This window comes from Calypte anna, chromosome 1 (assembly GCF_003957555.1).
Source record: "Calypte anna isolate BGI_N300 chromosome 1, bCalAnn1_v1.p, whole genome shotgun sequence".
Lineage (NCBI taxonomy): Eukaryota > Metazoa > Chordata > Aves > Apodiformes > Trochilidae > Calypte > Calypte anna.
The window spans coordinates 83,204,200-83,225,161 of NC_044244.1; the positions used below are offsets into that span (position 1 = coordinate 83,204,200).

Sequence of the window (20,962 nt, forward strand, 5' to 3'; positions counted from 1 at the left end):
AAATTGGTTGTAGAACTCCTTCCTTTTCTCTTCTGGATGCCTTAAGCACCTTCAAGAACGATTACATTAGAAAAGTAAGTGTCTTTGCTGTGAAAGGAATTCTGTCAGAGACAGTACTAGAACAAAATGAGGCTGAGAAAGTTTGGGGGAAATAATACTCCAACTTTGCCCTTCGATTTGTAATTGGTATAAATGTGTCAAAACAAAGGACACAGCCAAGAATATTTCTATCCCTTCAAAGAAACAGACAGGATTACAACCAAATTCTTCCATCGCTTTTGTTTTATATTTGGCCAGGCTTTGGGATTAGGTAATGGAAACTTAATCCTTCCCTGCTTCAAACTATTTTGCAAGACCAAAGACTAAGAAGTCCACCTGCTCAAATTTAAAGAAAAAAAAAGTTACTTAACATTTGTTGCTCTTCTAAGAAAATATTCCTCAGTGCTCTAGCTAAGTCCCTTCAAGGCAAAGCTAAGCATCTAGTTCAAGAATGGAATTTATTATGACATATATAGTATGATGTTTTCATCAAGGTAGCAGACTTGGACTGCTTTTATTAGAAAGATATATAGCTCAATCTGACAAGGTTAACAGTTCCAGTTAGCAAGCAACACTTAAATTCCTGCCTTGACCTGGCTCTTCAGATGTCTAAAAACAATCAGGCCATGGTGTTCCTTATGAACCACAGCTTTTGTGGGAACTGCAGAGGGATCTCTTCACAAATACACATAAGGAATTCACGATGCTGAGTTTGCACACAGCTTGCTGAATGGTAATAAATCTTTTCCCACAACTGCTCTGTCAATAACAGAACTGCTTGGAATGAGTCATTGCGTGCTGCTGAATCTATAGCATGACTGTAATTGTTGCATGTGAATTCTGTACCTATGTGTGATACTGTCCTGATTACCTTCATATGGCACAGGTAGTTCTGTCTTCAGTCACTGCTGTGTCAAGAACATTTCCACATTTTTCTGTTCTTTCTTCAGGCATCTTTCTCGTCTTCTTACTTAAATGGACAAATCAGTTGCAACATGGTATATGGTAAGCTTACTGCTCCCTGTGGGATGCTCTGCCAGCAGTTCTTTTTAACTTGATCTGAGGCAAATCAAGCTTTGGTTTCTCTTCCTCAATTTCATACTGAAGAATTTTCACATTACAAATGTTAGAAGTTGACCAAGCACCTTTCAGGTGCGTTCTTCCCATCTGGCACGCAAAAAAGCAGTAAACAAAAGGAGGCTACTAGAATGGTCTCCCAAAATTGTCTGCTATATTTCCATACTTTGGAATATCCCTGAAGGGTCCTGGCACCAAGGAAGAGGAAGAATTCTTGGTTGAAAGAGGAGATAAGGAGAAAGAAAATCAATAAAAGGAGGAAAAAACTCCCTGATGGAGAGTGCCAAGACGTGTCCAAAGGAAGTGCTGGACTCTCCCTGCTCAGTGGACTTCAGAAACTAAGCACTAGAAAATGTACTGAAGAGAACAAAACTACATTGACAGGAAAATGGGCTGCATGATCTAATTATTTGCTGTCTTTCATTTGTCTAGGTATATGAATACTCTAGATATCTCTTGCAGCTTCTTTATTTTTTTAACTAGTTAAAAAAACAACAACTAAACAACAAGAAACGACTTCTAATTCGTCCCGTGGCTCAATATCACAATTTTTTTTTCCCTCAATATCACAGATTTTTTCCTGATATAACGACATCAAGTGCCCCAGTATCACTATGGATGTGTATTAGTGTGAGCAGTTTCTTGAAGGCAAACATACAATTAGAATCACAGAACGTGTTGGGTCCAAAGTGACTTTTACAGTCCAACCCCCCTACACCACCTAATGTCTTTTTTTCATACCTGGCAGTATCCATTCTCTAATAAGGGAACAGAAGCATGGAGGATTTTTTTGTCAAACTGTAAACTTCATGGGTTTTCTGTGATGCTGTTCACTTACAAGGTTTAAGTTAATTGTGCAAAGAGCCTTCACTTTTCCCATCCCTTATTCCAATAGCTCGAGTACAACATAGTTTCTCGAGTACTGTGTCCAGTTCTGGGCCCCTCAGTTCAGGAAGGATATCGAGGTCCTGGAGCAGGTCCAAAGGAGGGCAACCAGGCTGGTGAAGGGACTCGAGCACAGACCCTATGAGGAGAAGCTGAGGGAGCTGGGGATGTTCAGCCTGGAGAAGAGGAGGCTCAGGGGAGACCTCATTGCTCTCTACAACTACCTGAAAGGAGGTTGTAACCGGGTGGATGTTGGTCTCTTTTGCCAGACGACTTTCAACAAGACAAGAGGGCATGGTCTTAAGTTGTGCCAGGGGAAGTTTAGGTTAGATATTAGAAAGAATTTCTTTACGAAGAGAGTGATCAGACATTGGAATGGGCTGCCCAGGGAAGTAGTGGATTCTCCATCCCTGGAGCTATTTAAGAAGAGACTGGATGTGGCACTCGGTGCCATAGTCTAGCAACCACAACGGTGGTAAAAGGGTTGGACTCGATGATCTCTGAGGTCCCTTCCAACCCAGCCAATTCTATGATTCTATATTGTGTCTATATGGTTTTTATTTTACTTAAATGTTTTACTGCACATTTTCCCCACAAGAGACCATATTATATGTGAGCATGTGTACCTGTGTATGTGTATGCTTGTATAAATCAAAGATACAGTTTGACAAATCAAAGATGAAATATCAGCATATTTAATTTTGCTTCTGGTGTGAAAAGAATTACATGAAAGATTCCTGCTGGCTACAGTCACTCTGAGGTAGCTGTAGCTTTCAGTTAGCATCACAGGGCATATGAGCAGATCAGGTAAGCAATGTGAATGTCTCCTACAGGTAGCCAGCAAAATTGGACATTCTTTAAGACAGAATTTGTATCATTCTATCTTTCAGATCAATGGGTATTGCTAAGCAGTCCTTAGTGTGTCATTGCTTCACAAACAGTAACTAGTTTATCATCCTAATTCCTGATTTTTAATTTAACCTGTAAGCTTATGCCCCATAACTTTTCATGATTCAATTATTTTGTATATTTTATTTTTATTAAAATAATGTTGCTTTATTTTTTCTCAGCTAAATGTACTTGTTATTTCTAGGACAAGGATGGCTAAGATAATGAATAGTTGATAAAATGTGAAATAAATGCTAACTCGTCTTTTATCCTCACTGTTAATATAGTCATACCTGAAAGAGCTGAATAGTGGAAGTTGCTATTACAGCTTCAACTCAGTTTAATACTTGTCTAAATCACTGAATTCTTTCTGAGAAATTTGTCTCAATTTAGTGCTTGGATAGCAGGGCAGTTCTTTGTGTTGGTGATGATCCCTCTTTTGATTTGGAAATATTTTCAGTCTCTTACAAATTCCTACTACTTTTGTGGAGCAAAAGGTTGACTATCTTGAAGCACTTCAACAAGAAAACACACATCTGTTTCTTTTCTGTATATACAAATTCTAAAGTTTATGCCTAGCCCCCTTGAAAATCAAATGCTACTGGACGAAGTTTTAAGTGATTATTAATTAGAGCAACACATCTCTAAATTTGGGCATCTAATAGAGGGTGTGTTTAATTGAAAAAAATATAATCTTTGAGGCTAGCCTCCCTCTACAAAATTGAAATCTTCAAGCTGTTTCAAGCCAGTGTTTGAATCTGTGTTTGATGTGCTTGAATCTCCAAGCATTTTAACAGTCATGTATTTTCTCTCTGCCCCTGCAAAACAAAAGATTCCCTGTTGAGGATGTGATTTCAGGCTCACTGAATTACATACAAGACTTTATTTGATTACAGGTCCAAGCCCTTTAAATGGGTATTTACCCTAATGAATGTGTAAAACCTTCCTTAAATATTTGTCTATGAGTACTAAAACAAGGGGGTTGTTTTGTGAGCATATGAAATACTTAACAGAAACGAACTATTTCTCCAGTTCTGAGACTGCATAGAGCAACTTTGCCAGATGACACCACGTCATTAAGTGCTTTGTGAGAAATGTCTTGGCCTATTCTAGTTACTGATGAAACTTGCTTTCCACTTCAGTGAGGCCAAAATTTCACAGTTGGATGATGCCCTAGAGATTATCAAGAACACTATGAAAAATTTCCCATCACCTCTGAATAATTATCCAGAGTAACAAGTGTTCCTCTGGGTAACTTTGTGTCTCAACTACAGATAAGGTCTGCTATGTGAATTTTAATGAAGTGTAAACTTTGGAACAAGCAGGATGAATTCACCATTGCAACTATCTTGCTATATAGTTGCCACACTATATTATAAAGCAGTTTTTAATGAAATCAGTTGAGAATCCAATTTATAATGAAGTTAACAGTTTTTATCTAAAAAGTTAGTACTGGGTTTGGGTTGTGCTGAGTAAACCTACAACTTAATGTTCACTGGTGTCTAGCAAGACAAGAGGGCACGGTCTCAAGTTGTGCCAGGGGAGGTTTAGGTTGGACATTAGAAAGAATTTCTTTACGGAGAGGGTGATCAGACATTGGAATGGGCTGCCCAGGGAAGTAGTGGATTCTCCGTCCCTGGAGATATTTAAAAAGAGACTGGATGTGGCACTTAGTGCCATAGTCTAGCAACCGCAACGGTGGTTCAAGGGTTGGACTTGATGATCTCTGAGGTCCCTTCCAACCCAGCCGATTCTATGGTTCTATGATTTGAGACAAGTCAAAGAATAACAGGCAAGGGACATGTATTCAAGCTGATTACTTTCCATTATGGACATGCACATATATGTCATACTACATAGGAACTTATTCAGTGTGCTCACAGCTTAGGTGCTCTCAGGTACTAAGAACCAGTCCATACCTTCAGTGATCCATACAGTCAATGTGAAAAGTGTTCTCAGATAAGGTTATGTTGCTATATTGTAAAGAACTCAAACTTTTATCACTATGTGTTCTTGTTTGCAGTCTGGTAGCATAAGCCAGAGTAAGAGTTGTTGCTCTTGAATACAATTATGCTAAGAACTTGAATTTTACTGATTCAAGTGAATCTTGGGGTGTGGCGGAAAAAACACCCTAAAAGAAGAAAACACTGTAAAAAAGGCTTTGGTAGTAATTAATCAGTTATTTGTAGAGGAACTCAGGGAACGATATTGATGAGAGTTGTGGAATGTATCCATAAAAAAATCACCAATCCTAATTTTTTTTGCCAGTTAAGGCATTTAAAGTATTTACTACTGTCAATGAGAATATGTAGCCAATTATCCAAAACACATCACAGCATGTAATTAACTCATGAACATCATGATCTGGTTAGTACACTGGAAGCAATTCATAAAAGTTACATCTAGTGGTAAATTTGGGATAAAAGTCCTTCTCTACTTTGTTAAACAAAATCATTGCCTTTCCCAACATCCATTGCCTCACATTCTCACAGCAGAAGAAAAAAAGAAAAATTATAGTACTTGTTTAACTATGCAAATGAAAACTCATTTGGGGCATATTTCTGTTTTGTTAATTCTCATTTTTAAGTGCATTCCTTCCTCCTATTCTGTTCTAAGCTAAAGGACTGCTTTTTCTTAAAAACTCGTATGGAAGCTGCATATATTTTGAACCTTCTCTTTTGTGTTTATACAGAGTTTGAGTTTGAGAGAGAATAAGGAAGACCCAACTGTCTCAAAAATCTGCATAATTTAAATTTTTTTTTGTATTGACTTGTCTGAAGTCCTCCAAGAAGGCCTCTGTGAGTAGGGAAGCACAATTTGTCTCATTTTACAGATTAGATAAGCATAGAAGCTACATAAAAACAGACACATGGTCCCTAATTTTTGGCATGAAAAAGGAGAAAAGGAGTGGTGGTTCTGGAATTAAAAAATAAATAAAATAAAATTGCCAGAAAACCTTACCAAGATTACTACTGAGTTTACCCAGGGAAAAGTTTTGATAAATTACAAATGGCTCTTAGGCTGCTAGTCTTTTCAATTTACTTGGTGTGCATGTAGTGCTGCCCATCACCTGTTGTTAATTATAACATCCTATAAATCTACTGTTAGGAGACTTGCAGTGAGACACAGTGCCTGCACTGGCTTAGTGAACACTCGAGGAAAAAAGTAATTTGTCAAGAGTTTATTCCTGGATGAGCTTCTATGAACCTGGAATTGTCATGAACTGATATTTCTATTAAGAAAAACACTCTTGGATGCCGTTAAACAAATAAGGTCCTGGCTTTATAGAACCGTTGTGGTTTCAAACACGGTATCAAAAAGCACTATGATGGGAAGCTATCATTTAATAAATCAAAATAGCTTGCTTGGTAATAAATATTTTTCTTAGAAACCACAATATTCACTTTCCTACAGATCATATGACTTCCCAGTTCCTGCATTTTCTGACATTACTGGAGTAACAAAGGAACGTGGGAAATAACTCAGCACGGTGAAATCATTCAGTTCAACTGTGCCTACATTGTGGTTAGAACTTTAAAATGTGTGATTTCAGGCACAGGAGAGTGAATTCTTCCCTTTCTCAGGTAGCCACAATTTGGCTGAATTGTACAGTGCTACCCTTCTGAGATAAGGGAAGTGTTTAGTTTTGACTAAATCACTTCCATTTCAACTTCTCAGTTGCAAGTTATACAAAGGAACTCGCAATAGTTCACCTCACAGTATGGGAAATATTTTCTTGCCTATAGGGGCTCCAAACATTAAAAAAATCCACAACAAACTGTAAAAAATGCCACAAATCATTGACTCTGTGTTCTGTGTTGGCTGCTGTTCAGGTAACTTCCATTGATATTGATAAACTGGCTTTTGTAGATAGCAGTGAAAAGAAAACCAACATTTAAAGTGGAGTTCAAAGAGAGGAAAGAGAGAGATTTATATTCTGCTGTCAGTGACAGCAGTCTAAATCCAGACCGGGTATAGACAGAAGTAGATAAATTCTACATGTAAAGATACATGCACAGAAATAACATCTGTAAGAAAATGTAAGAAAATATGTTGTTGTATTTACAAAGATGTATTCTCACATACAGAATAACTTGCTGACATCCACTATCAAACTGACTGGGACCTATCTATTTGCATCACCCAAGACTATAAGTTAGTCCAAAATACCTAGTGACAGAGTTTGTTAAAAACATGTATGTGCTTGCATTTATTATATAAGAAATCTTACACTAAGTTTCACTTAGAGAATATAAGCAATAATACTTTTCCTGTAATTAATATTGCTCTGTTCAAAGTAAGTTTTCTAATGTCTTTGAAGAAAGTCATAAAGTTTACAAAAATTTGAAGGTTCAGGCTGTTTTAGTGGGACTCCTTTCATGATGCCCTTGTCATGCAAAAATCAATGTATTCTTCTATTTATTTGTTCCACAGTTATTCAGTATTCCACAGCAAAAAATTTTGTGTTTATTGGTGCAATATTCTTTTTATAATGAAGTGCAATGTGGGCATGAATATATACTTATATACTTTCAATGACTTTTTGGCTCTGCTTGCTAGTAAAAATATGGTTTTGATTATCCTCAAAACTCCTGATTCAACCTACTTTGGGAAAGTTGAGCTTTACTGTTTTTTACTGTTCACATGACATATTTCTAGCTGAGATCCAAGGTACTGCACAGTGGACTTGCATCAAAAGAAAAACTGCTTCAGCAAACCTTGACTGGAAGCTGAAATGTAACTTAAGGAGTATTAATAACAGAAAGGTATTGAAAACAGAGTTCTGGTTTAGGCAGACGATTTCTCAGTGGTTCTAAATTATAGTTTAGAAGATAGGACAAAAATTGCTGAAAGTATACAGGAAATATTATGACTCCTTGTGGGAAACAAAATCAGAGTAATGTTTGTTTAACAGGCAGGCTTTAAATGACCACAAAGAATTATGTGCCACGTTGGTTACTGTCTTATAACAGAATTCCATTACTTTGAAAGCAAATGTGGAGCCTGAGGCAGCTTTGTTAACTATACTAATAAGAGCATATCTGTCCTCAAGCTCATCTTACTGTGCACCTCTCTGTATTTTTTCTTTTCCTCTTGTCTGCAACAGTGATTATATGCTAACCTACTTATAAATCGTATCTTAAGCAATGAATTCTTTACACTAACCATGTTTTTCTGATTAAAATGTATTTTTGTGTATTTCTAAAAGACAGTGCATTTTTGTCTTGGGGCTGTGATGTTTTTTTAAATTTTTGTTTATTTTTTTAACTGGGGAGAAAAGGAAGCCACGAAGTAAAACTGCAGCTTTTAAAAGATTAATGTTAATATACTGTGAAAGGTGTAAAATTTTATCAGGGCAATGGACAGAAATCCGACAAGATCTCAATTACTGATATAGTAGGAAAGGAGAAGATAGACTAAAGCTATGCAAGGGTAGAAAACTTTCTGAAAATGTTTTCTGTGTATCTTACCTCTGAAGTTAATTTCATCTCTGTATCCTTATGGGCTAGTGCCCAGTGTCAGAGACATCTGTATTTTTTTTGAATACAATTCTATAACTGCCTTCCCATCTGCATCCTAAGTTGTACATTCCTATAACATAGTGACTGCACTGGCCCTGCACTGTATGCTGTTCTGTTTTTGAGGGAAAACATGACAATATTAACCAGTGACTGGTAGGCTTTCATAAATGAGTTTTCATGCTGAGTATTTTCTATGAAATAACCTGTTGTATGGATGCCCATCCCACTAAGTAGAAACTTGTATCAATGTGTGCCTGAAAAGAGTTGATGTCCTCAGGAAAGCCTGACTCTCTCAGAATAATACCCTGACATCATCTGGCTTTGTGAATGGAGAAGTTCTCATCTCTCTGCTTCATCAGCCTCTGAGGCTGAGGCTGGCATTTCTGTATAGCTTTTAGTCTTTGTCTGTTAAGATTTTTTACAAGATAGATCCTTTTCAGTGGTAATAATTTTCCTTTGGAAATAAAACTTCAAAAGACTTGTTAATTGCTTTGTTTCAGCATTAGGCTTTTTCATTAATTAAGCTCTCTATCCTCTATGACTTTAGTTCTTATTGCCAATGCAGCAAAGAATGCAGTCTCTGACATACCTGTAGTAGTTGTACAGGAGTCATTTCATGGGCCATGCACCCAGGTTGTTGCACCTATCATTGTCACTGTTCCCTCTATGAGGGAAAAGGAACTGATACTTACAATTGCTTTCCAACCCACATTCAGTGTGATCATCTTAAGTATTACGTTCTTGCTAAATTTTTATTAATAAATGTGGCCTGAATCTCCTTGGTTGTTAGCAAAAGCATCAGTTCTCATGTCTTTCATGTTCACTGATGCTACATTGCACGCTATAATGTTCTGCCAAGAAAGGTTTTTGTTTGGTAGGGAATAGGGGGGTGGGAGGGCATCTTTTGTAATATGTTCAATAATTAAACTGTTAGAAAGAAAATTACCTCAGCTTAGTGGAAGAGTACTTCACTGTACCAGTTCTGATATCCAGACTCAACATCCAGTAATGAAGAAATCATAACAGTACTGAGTATCAAATTTGAAGGAGTCTGCCAATCTGCGTTTTCTTCTCTTTCTAGAAAGGGAGGAAAGCATGTATGTTAATACTCCTCAAATATGCAGGACAGCACAGAAATATTTTTTACTTTACTTGAATAAATAAGCTACATAAAGTTTATTTTATTTTCCTACTTTAATATTTTTTAATGTAATCAAACATGAATACATTAAATGTGAAACAGCTCAGGAAAATTGCATTTAAAGCTGTTGCTCAGGTTACAAAGACACCATGAAGGGTCCACGTTTTATTTTATTTTTATGAGTAATATCATTTGCATTCCCAGATTACACTTGTGTGTAGTTCTATAATTCCCAGTAAATGGAGTTACTTTCTCTCTGAACTAATTTGTATACTACAAAGGATCACTGTTTCTATTTGTACAAAGCTAATTTTACTCTCCTCAGTGGCAGTCAGTTTCAAGCTTGTTCAGAGTTTTAAACAAGTACAAGCTGGAAAAATGGGAGAAAAATACTAAGAATTTCACTGTGCAGTGTAAACACTTAGCTTTATCAAACAACAAATACAAAAATACCAAATACTAAACAACAACAAATGGCATCAAGCAAAGTGTAAAAACCTAAGTAGTTGGTTTTTTCCCTCCTCATAAACGAGTAACAGTCGACAGCTCTGGAATGTGCACTCCTCTCCCATGAAAACATTTTTCCACTCTGCCTTTTCCAAAAATCAAAAGTTCAAAGCTAAACTACTACATGTTATAAAAGTACAAATTTACCATGACACTTAAACAAAGACATGAGTCAGTGTATTCAGCTTTCTTGAAGAAGGAGTTATGTTTCTTGTTAAGGCAAAGTTTTCAGTAATGAAATTATTTTTATAGTTTCATATATCTCCTTATAATTTATCCACATAAATTTTCTAATTTAGTGTACAGTTCAAAGTTCTAACTCATGCCTTTTTTTGTCACTGAAGGTTTACAACCTTCCTCCTCAGAAAGCAAAATATTAGCATCTTTGTTACACAAATGGGTAAATTCAGGAATTAATTATTTAGGATACCCATGGTGGTCTGGGAACCTCAGCTGCTGTTCTTTACTCTGAAAAATGCCACATTTGCTTCTGGGAATGGCACAAGCAAGATAAGTAGCATGTATATTGAGGATGGAGGCAAAATTTGGTGGCTTTGGACCGCTGTGGGTAAAGCAACTTGTATCTGGAATAAAAAGTATGTAATTTTGTGGCTCCTAAATGTGAGGTGTAGAACACAGCTGAATTGCTCTGTGCAGTATTTAAAGCTGTCTAGGAAACTTGGAACACCATTTCCGTTTATTTGGAACAAGTGGCTGACTCATTTGTCTGTCTTGAAAAATCTCTACTTCTGTTCCTGACTGAAATAAAATGCATATTCTGAAACTCATTCCTTCTGTGTGCAACAGGAGAGAAAGGCAGAAAGTCACAGAACTCCTGCTAGTATTGAGCCTGGCCATCCCTTAATGTATGGTAAATTTGGAATTTGGTAAAGGATGCCAATTGCTACTGGGTACTGTAGTAGTTTTAATGTGTTCATTCTTTCAAGCAGATTGATATTGCTTGTTCTTGTGGAGACGAATTCTTGCTCTTTGCAGATACACATTTTGGATGGCTAGATTAAAGATCTTCTTTAGATTCAGACAAAGGACGCCGAATATTAAATTCAGTAGGATGGAACCAAAATCAGAAAATCCTTCAGCACGGAGAAAGCTGACATGTGAAAGTACAGCCAGCAGTGTAGGCACACTGTCAGGATTCGGTTTTCTCTTATAAACATGTAAAAGTTTGCTAGGTCATTCCTTAAAAGCAGTGTTAGAGAGGGTATGCTCAAACTGAGGAACACTTAATTTTTTCTACTTCGTATTAAAATGTTTAAGACTATTGGCTAGGTTAGACTTGAGGTGTTTTAAATTGAGCTGTTTTAAAATCCTGATATATTTCACAGGTGAACACAGAGGGGGTGTAAGGTCATTTACGAAAAGGGTTGTTTAAACTTTAACTTTTCAAATTGAAAGGTTTGAAGTTTTCATTTGTCTGGTTTAGAGGCCTTTGATTGTACTATTAAATGTAATGTTGGTTATGAGTGAGATTGTAGAAAAAAAGGGATATGGTCTGTGAGAAGTATGTTTCTGGTAAGAGAGAGTGCCATAGTCAGTATTGTCAGGTGCAGGCATATCACACTAATGACAATGACCAGAAGCACCAGGTAACTGAAGAGGGTGACCTACAGTATGTGACCTGCTGGATGAGTGAACCATACTATGTAAACATCTGGGATGAGGACAAAAGTGAATTCTGCTTGATAGACAAAAAGCTAATTTAATTTTCAGTCATCATGCATTAAAATATTAAATTTACTGAGAAAGCGACACCAGAAAGCGACACCATACTACTCAATGACTCAATATGTCATTGAGTAGTAGGGAGCAATTAGGTGGTGGTGCCACCTAATAGAAAGAAAGCAGCTGGTTAATAATAGGCTACTGGTTGTCCTCACCTATATGCTGCTTTGTTTGGCTACACAGCCAGTAATATCATATATGTTCTGAAACCATGAGAATCACAGTTAAGCCAAATTCAGTATCAGTCACTGTAATAACTATCACACAAGGCAAATATTGTATTCCCCTTGCCTGTACTTCCACCTCCCACGTTATACAAGCGAGAACTGAAGAGGTTCTCATCAGAGGTTAGGAAAACTGCATGATTTATAACACTGGTGGTAGGTGTAACGGGAGACTGTGGGACCTAGAGAGCCAAGTATTTTAAGCATCTGTTATAGGCCTTTGCCAGATGCAGGATACCAGACAAGATGTGCCATTTGTCTGTTCTTGAATGGAATTTCCTATGTCCCTAATACTGAGCAAACTCTGTTTATTTATAATATAACTACTTCTGGTTTTCTAGAGATGATATGCAGAATATGTCATCTTTTGACTCTCACAATGGTATTTAAACACTTAAGTGATTCATTTTGCTATGTAAGTTCAGTCAGGTTTGGCGGGTATTTTGCTAATCATGGGTAAATCTGTAAAGGCTGGACAACTCTGTTTAGGGATGTTGAACTGTGTAGATTCCAAAAATACAGTTCTCTCTAATGCTTACCTGGATTAAGAATGAGACCCAAGTTCTTACAAAATGGTCGGCAGTGATTTCACGTGACCATTTGCATGGTCACGAGGAGCAGAATGATTTTGGAAATGCTGACTGTTCTCTCCTGAGAGTGGAATTTTCTTCCACTTTTAAGTGATTATACTTAGCGATTCCAATTGTAACCCAAAGAAATAAGCAGGGCTTTCTGATCAGAGCTTTTTTTTCAGAATATGTCAATTCAAAACTACAGCTCTTTGGTGGAAACCCATGCGTTAGTTGTAAAAGGAAATGTCTCATTTCCTGGATTGTATTTCTAGACAAAATTAGAAACATAACCTTCTCTGAGTAACAGTATCTCACTATGGCATTGATTACCTGGGAGCTGTGTATCTCATTTTCAAGGCTCTGTGCTCTGTTCTTAATACCAAGGACACAAGGCTCAAACTACATAAATGACCAGGTGGGAAAGTTAGTTCCAGGGTGTCCAGAGCAAGAAGGAAAATTCAACAGCTTCACAGCAGGATACCTTAGCTCTGGAGTAAGCCAACTGTGCAGAATGGCCCAACTTAGGCCTAACCTTTATTAATGTCTGCACCCTCCTCTGCTGGAGCTGGAATTTGCTCTGCTTCAAAGTCACATCCAGGTGGGCTCTTCAAGCCTGCCAGTCTTTTCATACCTCTGTCCCAGTGTCACATCTTTCAGTCCTTTACCAGCAGGCTGTGTCCTGATCACTTTGCTACTTTCCAAAATATGACTCTGAACTGTTGCTAGGTTTTTTACTTCAGAGGAGATGACACCCAAGACAGATTTCTTGACCTGGGACAACAACAGACCCCAGCTTTTCCACTGAAATGCACTAGCCTGTTCCAAAGACAGGACCAGAGAATTAAAAATAAATGAATAAAAATGTGAAAGATGTCAAAAGTGAAAAGTTGCAGTCACACATTTGCTGATAAAAATATGAAGGCCCAAAAGTTAGTAGTCATAACTGCAGCTTCTCCAATGACACTCCCTGTAACTTTCAGGCCACAAGGTTCATTAAAATGTGTGATTAACTGTTTGCATAAACAAGCTGCATGAGCTCCTGCCCTTCTGCCTCAGTTTTTGTGTTTGTAAAGGAGAGACTGTGGTATTTGACTTGGGTATTACTCTGAGCTCCAGCTTCTGACTGGTGTTATTACAATAATTACTGCAGCAGATGTCAGAACTGAGTCAAAGCACTGCCATTCAACAATTAAAGCACAAACCACAGCTATTGCTTCCCTTGTGTTATTACAGGTATAAGCCCAATAGAGCAGAAAAGCCATGTTCACACTTGCTTCTAGGCTTAATCCTTAGATATGAGAGTTTTGGGGGATTTTGGTTTTTTTTTTTCTTTTATTCCCTCCCCAGACAAAGGTTCTTCCAGTCCATTTTGCTGTTTCTAGCTGTAGCCTGAATAGATACAGCTGCATTTTTTGGCTTATATAGCTTGAGCTCAGCCCTCAGTGACAGCTTAGTCTGAGCTGTTTTACAAAACTATTTTTCTGTAAACATTTTCATTCAATTGTTATCACGTGATATCTTTGCTTCCTTAAAACACAGTAGTGACTGGTTTGTGGGCTGGTTTTTGTTTGTTTGGATTTTTTAATCTTGCTCTTACCCAGACTGGTCAGCTACTGACCTGGGATATGGTTTGAAAACTGGGGACTGAGGTGAGACAAAGAGCACTTAATGAAAGCTGAACTCCAAGATGTGGTCCTGTGATACTTAGCATCAACTCGTCGGACTATATGACACAGAGAGCAGTATCTCGAGTGGCAGCTGAATGGGTATGATCAGCTTGAAGAGGAATTTCTAAACTAGCCTTGAGCTCACAGCTTTGGGAACTGTTATTTGCAAAGAGACCTCACACAAACTGGGTTGGGGGGGGGGGGGGGGGGGCGGAGGGGAGGTCAGGTCTGCACACATTCACACTTTAGGGTAGTCCACACCTTAAGGTCCTTGCCTGAGGTTCAGGACAATCTCTAATGTAGACAAATCATGCAGCCTACAGAGGCTGCTCTAAGGAGGCTGCTGCTTCCCACAGAGGTAAAGGATGGCCAAGAATAGCATGTGTTTCCTCCTCTGCATCTAGCACAACTGCAGCTAAGTGGTTGCTTATGTTCTGAAATGAATGAAATATTCAATGAAAACAAGAATCTTCACTGACGTGACCACTGCTTCTTAATCACTACACAAAGTAGTGTTGTCTTGCCCAAGCATGCCTGGCTCTCTAAGAATAATGGAGACAGTGCAGTGTTTGGATAGCTGCTGTTTTTTTTCTGAAAACTGGGGAGGGTGTGCCTGTGTAAGGGCATGTTCACAAGAGTTCTAGTCCAGAAAGAAATAGGTACATCTGGAAAGAGCATAATCCAGGTTGCCAGACTCTGGCACTGCTACTAGAAATAATCCTTTCTCAGGAAAGTACCAAAATGTGGCTGTCTGGTTTGCCCACAAGACTCCGGGCATTTTTCTTGGCAGGTGTGGGTACTGGCGGTTATTTGGGATTTTGATTCCTGCCCCAACTAGTGTGTACTCTTTCTCTGCCGAAGATGGAAGGACACGTCTGTGGTTATAACACTGGCCTAAGCAAAGTAGATTCTGCTCAGATTTTAGTCTGCATCCTTGGCCAGGCCACTTAAGTAAGAATTTTGAAAAGTGCTCAGTACCCACAAACAGGATCAGATTTTTAAAGAGCTTTCTGCTTCTACTGAGGTAACAGCCAGATGATCAAAGGAACTTCTCGGATAATTTGGCTGCAAGTGTCATTGCAAGAGCTACTGGGTGCTGAGCACTCATGAAAATATGGTTCTCATTGAGGTGCCCAGGTGGGAACCAAGGCCTGGAACTAGCCCCCTTCATGACAGGTAGACACTTGAGAATCTGGCCAGGAGCAAACTCTTGAAATGCTAAACCAGCAACTTTCTCTGTGCCTTACTCTCCTCTAAAATGAGAGTGATGTTGCCAGGGTGCTTGTAAGGATAAATTCATTAATCTACTGTATGTGATGTTCTTGGATGCTTCTGCAGCCAGGAGAGGGAGGTGAAACTTCTGCACTATAATATCTTTCCAGACATACCAATGATTTGTGTAAACAAGAGTTTGTAGAGGGGACTGGAGAAGGAGTCCAGGAGTCAGCTTTGCTCTTTGTTCAATTTACAAGCCTTCAGGTTCAGGAGCTGCTGCTTTTTGCTTGTTTTAAAACCTTGATCATGAGTCAGGGCTCCACCGTGCTAGAGGATGTAACAAATCAAAAGGCTCACCCTGAAAAACCTTCCTCCTAAACAAAGTTGGGTGGGGAGGATACACTGGAAAGAAATGGAAAAGCTGTTCCATTCAGCTGTTTGCTTTCTGAACTCCCTGCCTCTTGATTACAGTAGTTTTATCATTTTCTTTCCTCACATGATACATATTTCTTCACATCCCAACAGAGCACTTGATATTTTGGGGAGAATTTCAGGGTTTTAGAATTTCAACCTTATCAGACTGGTTACTCTCTTTATAATAGATACCTCTATACAAGAGTGATTTTTGCAGGTGACTTTTTTCCTCCTTCCTCTCCTTTTCCTCTGACTTTTCCTCTCACTTTTTTTCCCTCTCACTTTTTCCCTCTCACTTTTTCCCTCTCACTTTTTCCCTCTCACTTTTTCCCTCTCACTTTTTCCCTCTCACTTTTTCCCTCTCACTTTTTCCCTCTCACTTTTTCCCTCTCCTTTTCCCTCCCCTTTTTCCTCCCCTTTTCCCTCCCCTTTCCCCTCCCCCTTTCCCTCCCCTTTTCCCTCTCCTTTTCCCTCTCCTTTTCCCTCTCCTTTTCCCTCTCCTTTCCCTCTCCTTTTCCCTCTCCTTTTCCCTCTCCTTTTCCCTCTCCTTTTCCCTCTCCTTTTCCCTCTCCTTTTCCCTCTCCTTTTCCCTCTCCTTTTCCCTCTCCTTTTCCCTCTCCTTTTCCCTCTCCTTTTCCCTCTCCTTTTCCCTCTCCTTTTCCCTCTCCTTTTCCCTCTCCTTTTCCCTCTCCTTTTCCCTCTCCTTTTCCCTCTCCTTTTCCCTCTCCTTTTCCTTTCCTTCCATCTCTTCTCCTTGTCTTTACTCTCCTCCTTTTTCTTTTAACTTACAGTGGCCTCAATTTTACCTCCAGATGGTGAGATCTGAAAGCTCCTGAGCCTCCTGTGGTGCATGCTGGAGCAGCTTTCCCTCTCCTCCCAAGCAGCCTCCCTCTCCTCACAGGATGCAACATTTTCTTTCCAGCTGAGAGATGAGTCCCCCTTTGCCCCCCTCACTTTTGGCCTTCCAGCACTCTCCGCATCTGTGTGAGCTAATGCTCCCCAGATCCTCCTCAAAGGGGCACCACGGGCTGGCATGCAGAAGCAAAGCCCCCAGGCTGTATCTCCGAAGCCCAAGAAACCTCAAACTCATTGTGTTTCCGTAAAACGCTCCTCGCTCGACTGCACTGAGACGACCTTCTGCTCTCCCCAACCCTTGCCTTTGCTTTGGGAAGGGGAGGCGCAGGATTTAAATCTATTTTCTGACTGCCTATATACCAGAACAGCTTCCTCGTCAGAGCAGGCCAGAACCGCGGATCCCTTGTGGGATGTGGTAAAGCAGCACCAGGGGCCCAGCCTGACCGACACAAGGCCCCAAATGGCAGCTGTCCTGCGGCCTGTGCCAGCCCAGGCCCTGCCTGCAGCCTGCCAAGGGCGAGCTGTCAGTGCAGGGGTAGAAAGCTGCAGGCACGTGTTTCGGCAGAGAAAACGCCTCTGAGCAGCCACAGATTCGCTTGTGCCTCACAGCCCTTTGAGTTCTTGCGAGAGTTCAGCATACGGGTGGCAGATGTGATGCTGGAAACAGGGTGTCTCAAAAGAGTAACATGAGGTATTCACTGCGAGTGAGTTCAGAGCCCAGTGAAAGGCAATTTTTGTGCTTGAAATTTGAATCTAAGCTTTGTCTTGCCTGACTGGAACAGGGATGCACTATCAAGAACCACGTGCCAAAATTAATCGGTAGCTTGGATTTTAGATCCTAAGTATTTTGCAATCTAAACCGTCTAAAACTGAAATGCATTGAAGGTGACATTAAAAAAGACAGCTGAGTGGTTTTCCTCTGAACTACAACTTAAAAGCCATTTGATAACCTTATAGTGATACAAAAATAAAAGGTTTACTGCTGCAAATGACTCTTTAGTCAAGTATCAGGCTTGGATGTTAAGCACAGAGTTTTCTTTATTTCCAGGATAGTATAAGCAGTGTTTTTAGCTGAAGCTGGTAATGCAAGCTTAGGGAACAATAGTAAATGTTTTATGTGTTTCCTGATGTAATAAATTATGCCTAGATCTTAAAAGATAATAAGATTTTGTAGGAGTTCCTGAGGTAAAAGCTAAGAAAACACCCTTGCAGTGGTAGCTTGGATTGCAGCACCTTGACCTCCTAAACCAAGCTCTGTGGCTGGAACTGGAGAGCAGGAATTCCTGTGAAGAGGCACCAAACATCCAACTGCTGTAACACTTTCCTCTGTGGAAAACACAAACTGCAGCTTCACCTATATGCACGTACAGCAAAACACTTTGGAGAACTCACTGCCCAGACTTGCATGCAACTTGTGTGCACAGTAGGAACTCCGTTATATGGAAATAATGGATTACATAGGAACTCTGTTCATCAAGAACATCGTTCACTGCAGCATGTTTTTTGACCGATTTACCTGGAAGGCTGGGATAAGATGGTTCAGAGTCCTTCCAGTTGTTGCCTTCTTCACTCACACAGGGAGTTACTACTGAATAAACTGACAGGGTAGGTCTTGTGAACTGAGACTCAGCCTGTGAATTCTGTGTTCAAGTTGCAAGTCTTGCCCATCAATCTACAGCAGCACATCACAAATTGTACCCACAGCAACTATTCCAGTCTCAGAATACATTCAAGCAGAGCCTAATATTGGTTACAGCCGTTTCTGAAAGCAAGTCTGGACTTTGCTAAGCTCTGCCTACCCTCTGCAAAAGTCCCTCCCATTCAGTGGAGGACTTGCAATTTGTTCGAGAACTCTTTTTTATCCTCTGTGAGTTAACAAGAACGTGGCTTTGGCCCTCTAAGTCCTTCTCCCTATCAATTCAGCAACCACAGAGGCAGTTCATTACTGAAAAGAAATCTAAGAATCAGTTTTGGCCAGCATTGTCTTGGAAAGTTCATTTTATTAACATGGTTTTGGGTTTATTTCAAAAAAGCTTTGACAAGCACTGACATTTTTGGAACCAGTAAGGCACAAGAGACTTAATCCTAAAGGCCTAAGTGCTGCATTTTTCTGCAGCAAACAATGTGATGTGCTACTATGGTAAATTCATTTCAAGCCACTGACTGAAAGCAAATAAGTACTGAGTGTTGTCTTTTTTCCTTCATTTTCTAAAATAAGTTTTGTGTGAATGTAAGTGCTTGTAGGATGTACTTGCTTAACTACTCTTCACTTGCTTTTTATCTATAGTGCAGGTGACAGATATATCAATGCTGGTAACATAAACTTTCCTCACGCTGGCTTTTATTGCTCAACTTTGACCAAAAACAAATGCCTACTGACCTTTTCCTGAGATGTGCCAACAACAGTCCCAGTTGTGTGTTTTATATGAATGTCCATCAACTGAGAGAGAGTTGGACTAAGATGACCTAATTCATTTACAAAGAAATACTGCTGGGAAGTATCTGAACTGATCTGAACTGAACACTTTCTTTTTTTTTTTTTTTTTTTTTGGTGTGTGTGTGTGTGTGTTTGGTTTTTTTTGTTTTGTTTTTAAGCAAGTTGAAAGAGAAATTCTTGTCTTTGAGCCACATAAGAGACCTTTGTTCTGATCCTGCACATTCACTGGAGCGCTCCACACATGGTGGGAAGAATGGAAGGGCAGAGGTAAGTCATGCACTGGCATAAACTGACTTTTCTAGATTTTTTCCAGTGGTAAATTTATTGTATTTGGTTTGAGTGTCCCTGCCTGGGGCTGTGCCATCTTCCGTTCTGGTCCTTTGAAAATTATGTTGAATAAATGAGAGGCAATGTAAGCATCTCCATCTCAGGAACTGTAGTGTATTATATGGATGTACTGTTGTTTCACATCATGATGCTACTGGATTTTGTTAGAAACTTGGTTTGCTCTCTGGGATTTTCAATTGCAAAAATGGCCAAATGCTTTGCTTTATGTTCCCTATGCAAGGCTACAGTGTGCTACTGTCCACTTCTTATTTTTGTTTCAGAGAAAAGAATGCATCAGTGTGTTGGTCTGGAAAGACTGGTTGCTTTTTTAGTTAGCAGGAAACGTGCTGCAGATGTTTGAAAAATTTGGCTTTTAATATACCTTTGATATCTAGTATGTGAAACTGTGAGTTTTGAATCATTCTCCCTTTAATAGGATAGGTTATGTGCATCCTGTATGCTGCTGTGATAGATCCTTAGGAGCTGCAGCAAGCTAGCATTAGTGATTTTTAGTGCAATGAATATATACAGAAACTATTTTAAGTTTGCAGTGTATTTTTTTCATTTCAACATTGCTTTAGAGTGACTGCATATAATTGTATGACCTATTTCTCCAGTTGCATAACTGGACTATATAGGCCTTTTCCTACAAGAATGAAAAAGTTATGTTCTTTTTCTGCTTTGTTTTGTGGTTTTGTTTTCTTTTTTTTAGGTTGGAGTGCTCTTGTTGGTACCATTTATCTCTTTTTTGCAAATGTGGAGCTCTCAGAAGCTGACATTAAGTGTTGTAATTTGGGATATTTGTGCTAACTGGCCAGCTGTCTCTAAACTGTGTGTAGTAAACACACAAACACACTTTTCTTAAAGAGGTGGAAAATGCAAAGTATAAATATTATGTGTAATAGAAGGGTACTACAGCTGCATATTATGAATGGCATAGCTGTCAGCACGCTTCTCTAATCTTAAGTGGAAAGTTTCTTGCCTCCTAGGAACTCCATATTGGTTTTGAGTGCCCTCATGTTGAACTCAGTGTAGCTGTGGATGAGACCCTCTAAAGAATGATGTCCACATAAATGCACAGACACCAGAGTCATCACTTGACTGCATGCACACAGCTCTGGGAATAGCACTTAAGACCTTCGCCTCCGCAAACACAGCTGCTCATCTGGCTGTGGGCTTTGTAGCCAGCAGAGGGAACTGATAAATGCTCTCATAGGGCTGCTTTATTTTGTTTTTTCCTAACCAAGAGAGGGCACTGATTCATACTTCCTTTTGAAAAGGATCCATGACATGTCACAGTTTCACCTGCCATTGAAGAAGCAACAGACCTCCATTCATCTTGTTTCTGCTGTAAAATATGGACTTGCACAAAGAAGTTTAAATCACCAAAAGATGTCCCTAGGCTGCATAGTGGTATTAATCCCCTGCAGTGCAATTATGAGACATTAA

General features: G+C 39.3%; 1 protein-coding gene across 1 annotated transcript in view; it reads right to left on the bottom strand.

The window, feature by feature from the left end:
• Positions 1 to 20,962, bottom strand: part of COL8A1 (collagen type VIII alpha 1 chain) — an 88,993-nt gene that overhangs the window by 63,718 nt on the left and 4,313 nt on the right. The window contains exon 2 of the mRNA XM_030469623.1: positions 9,358 to 9,488. The gene's annotated coding sequence lies outside the window, so the exon portion shown is untranslated. The remainder of the gene's footprint in view (positions 1 to 9,357; positions 9,489 to 20,962) is intronic.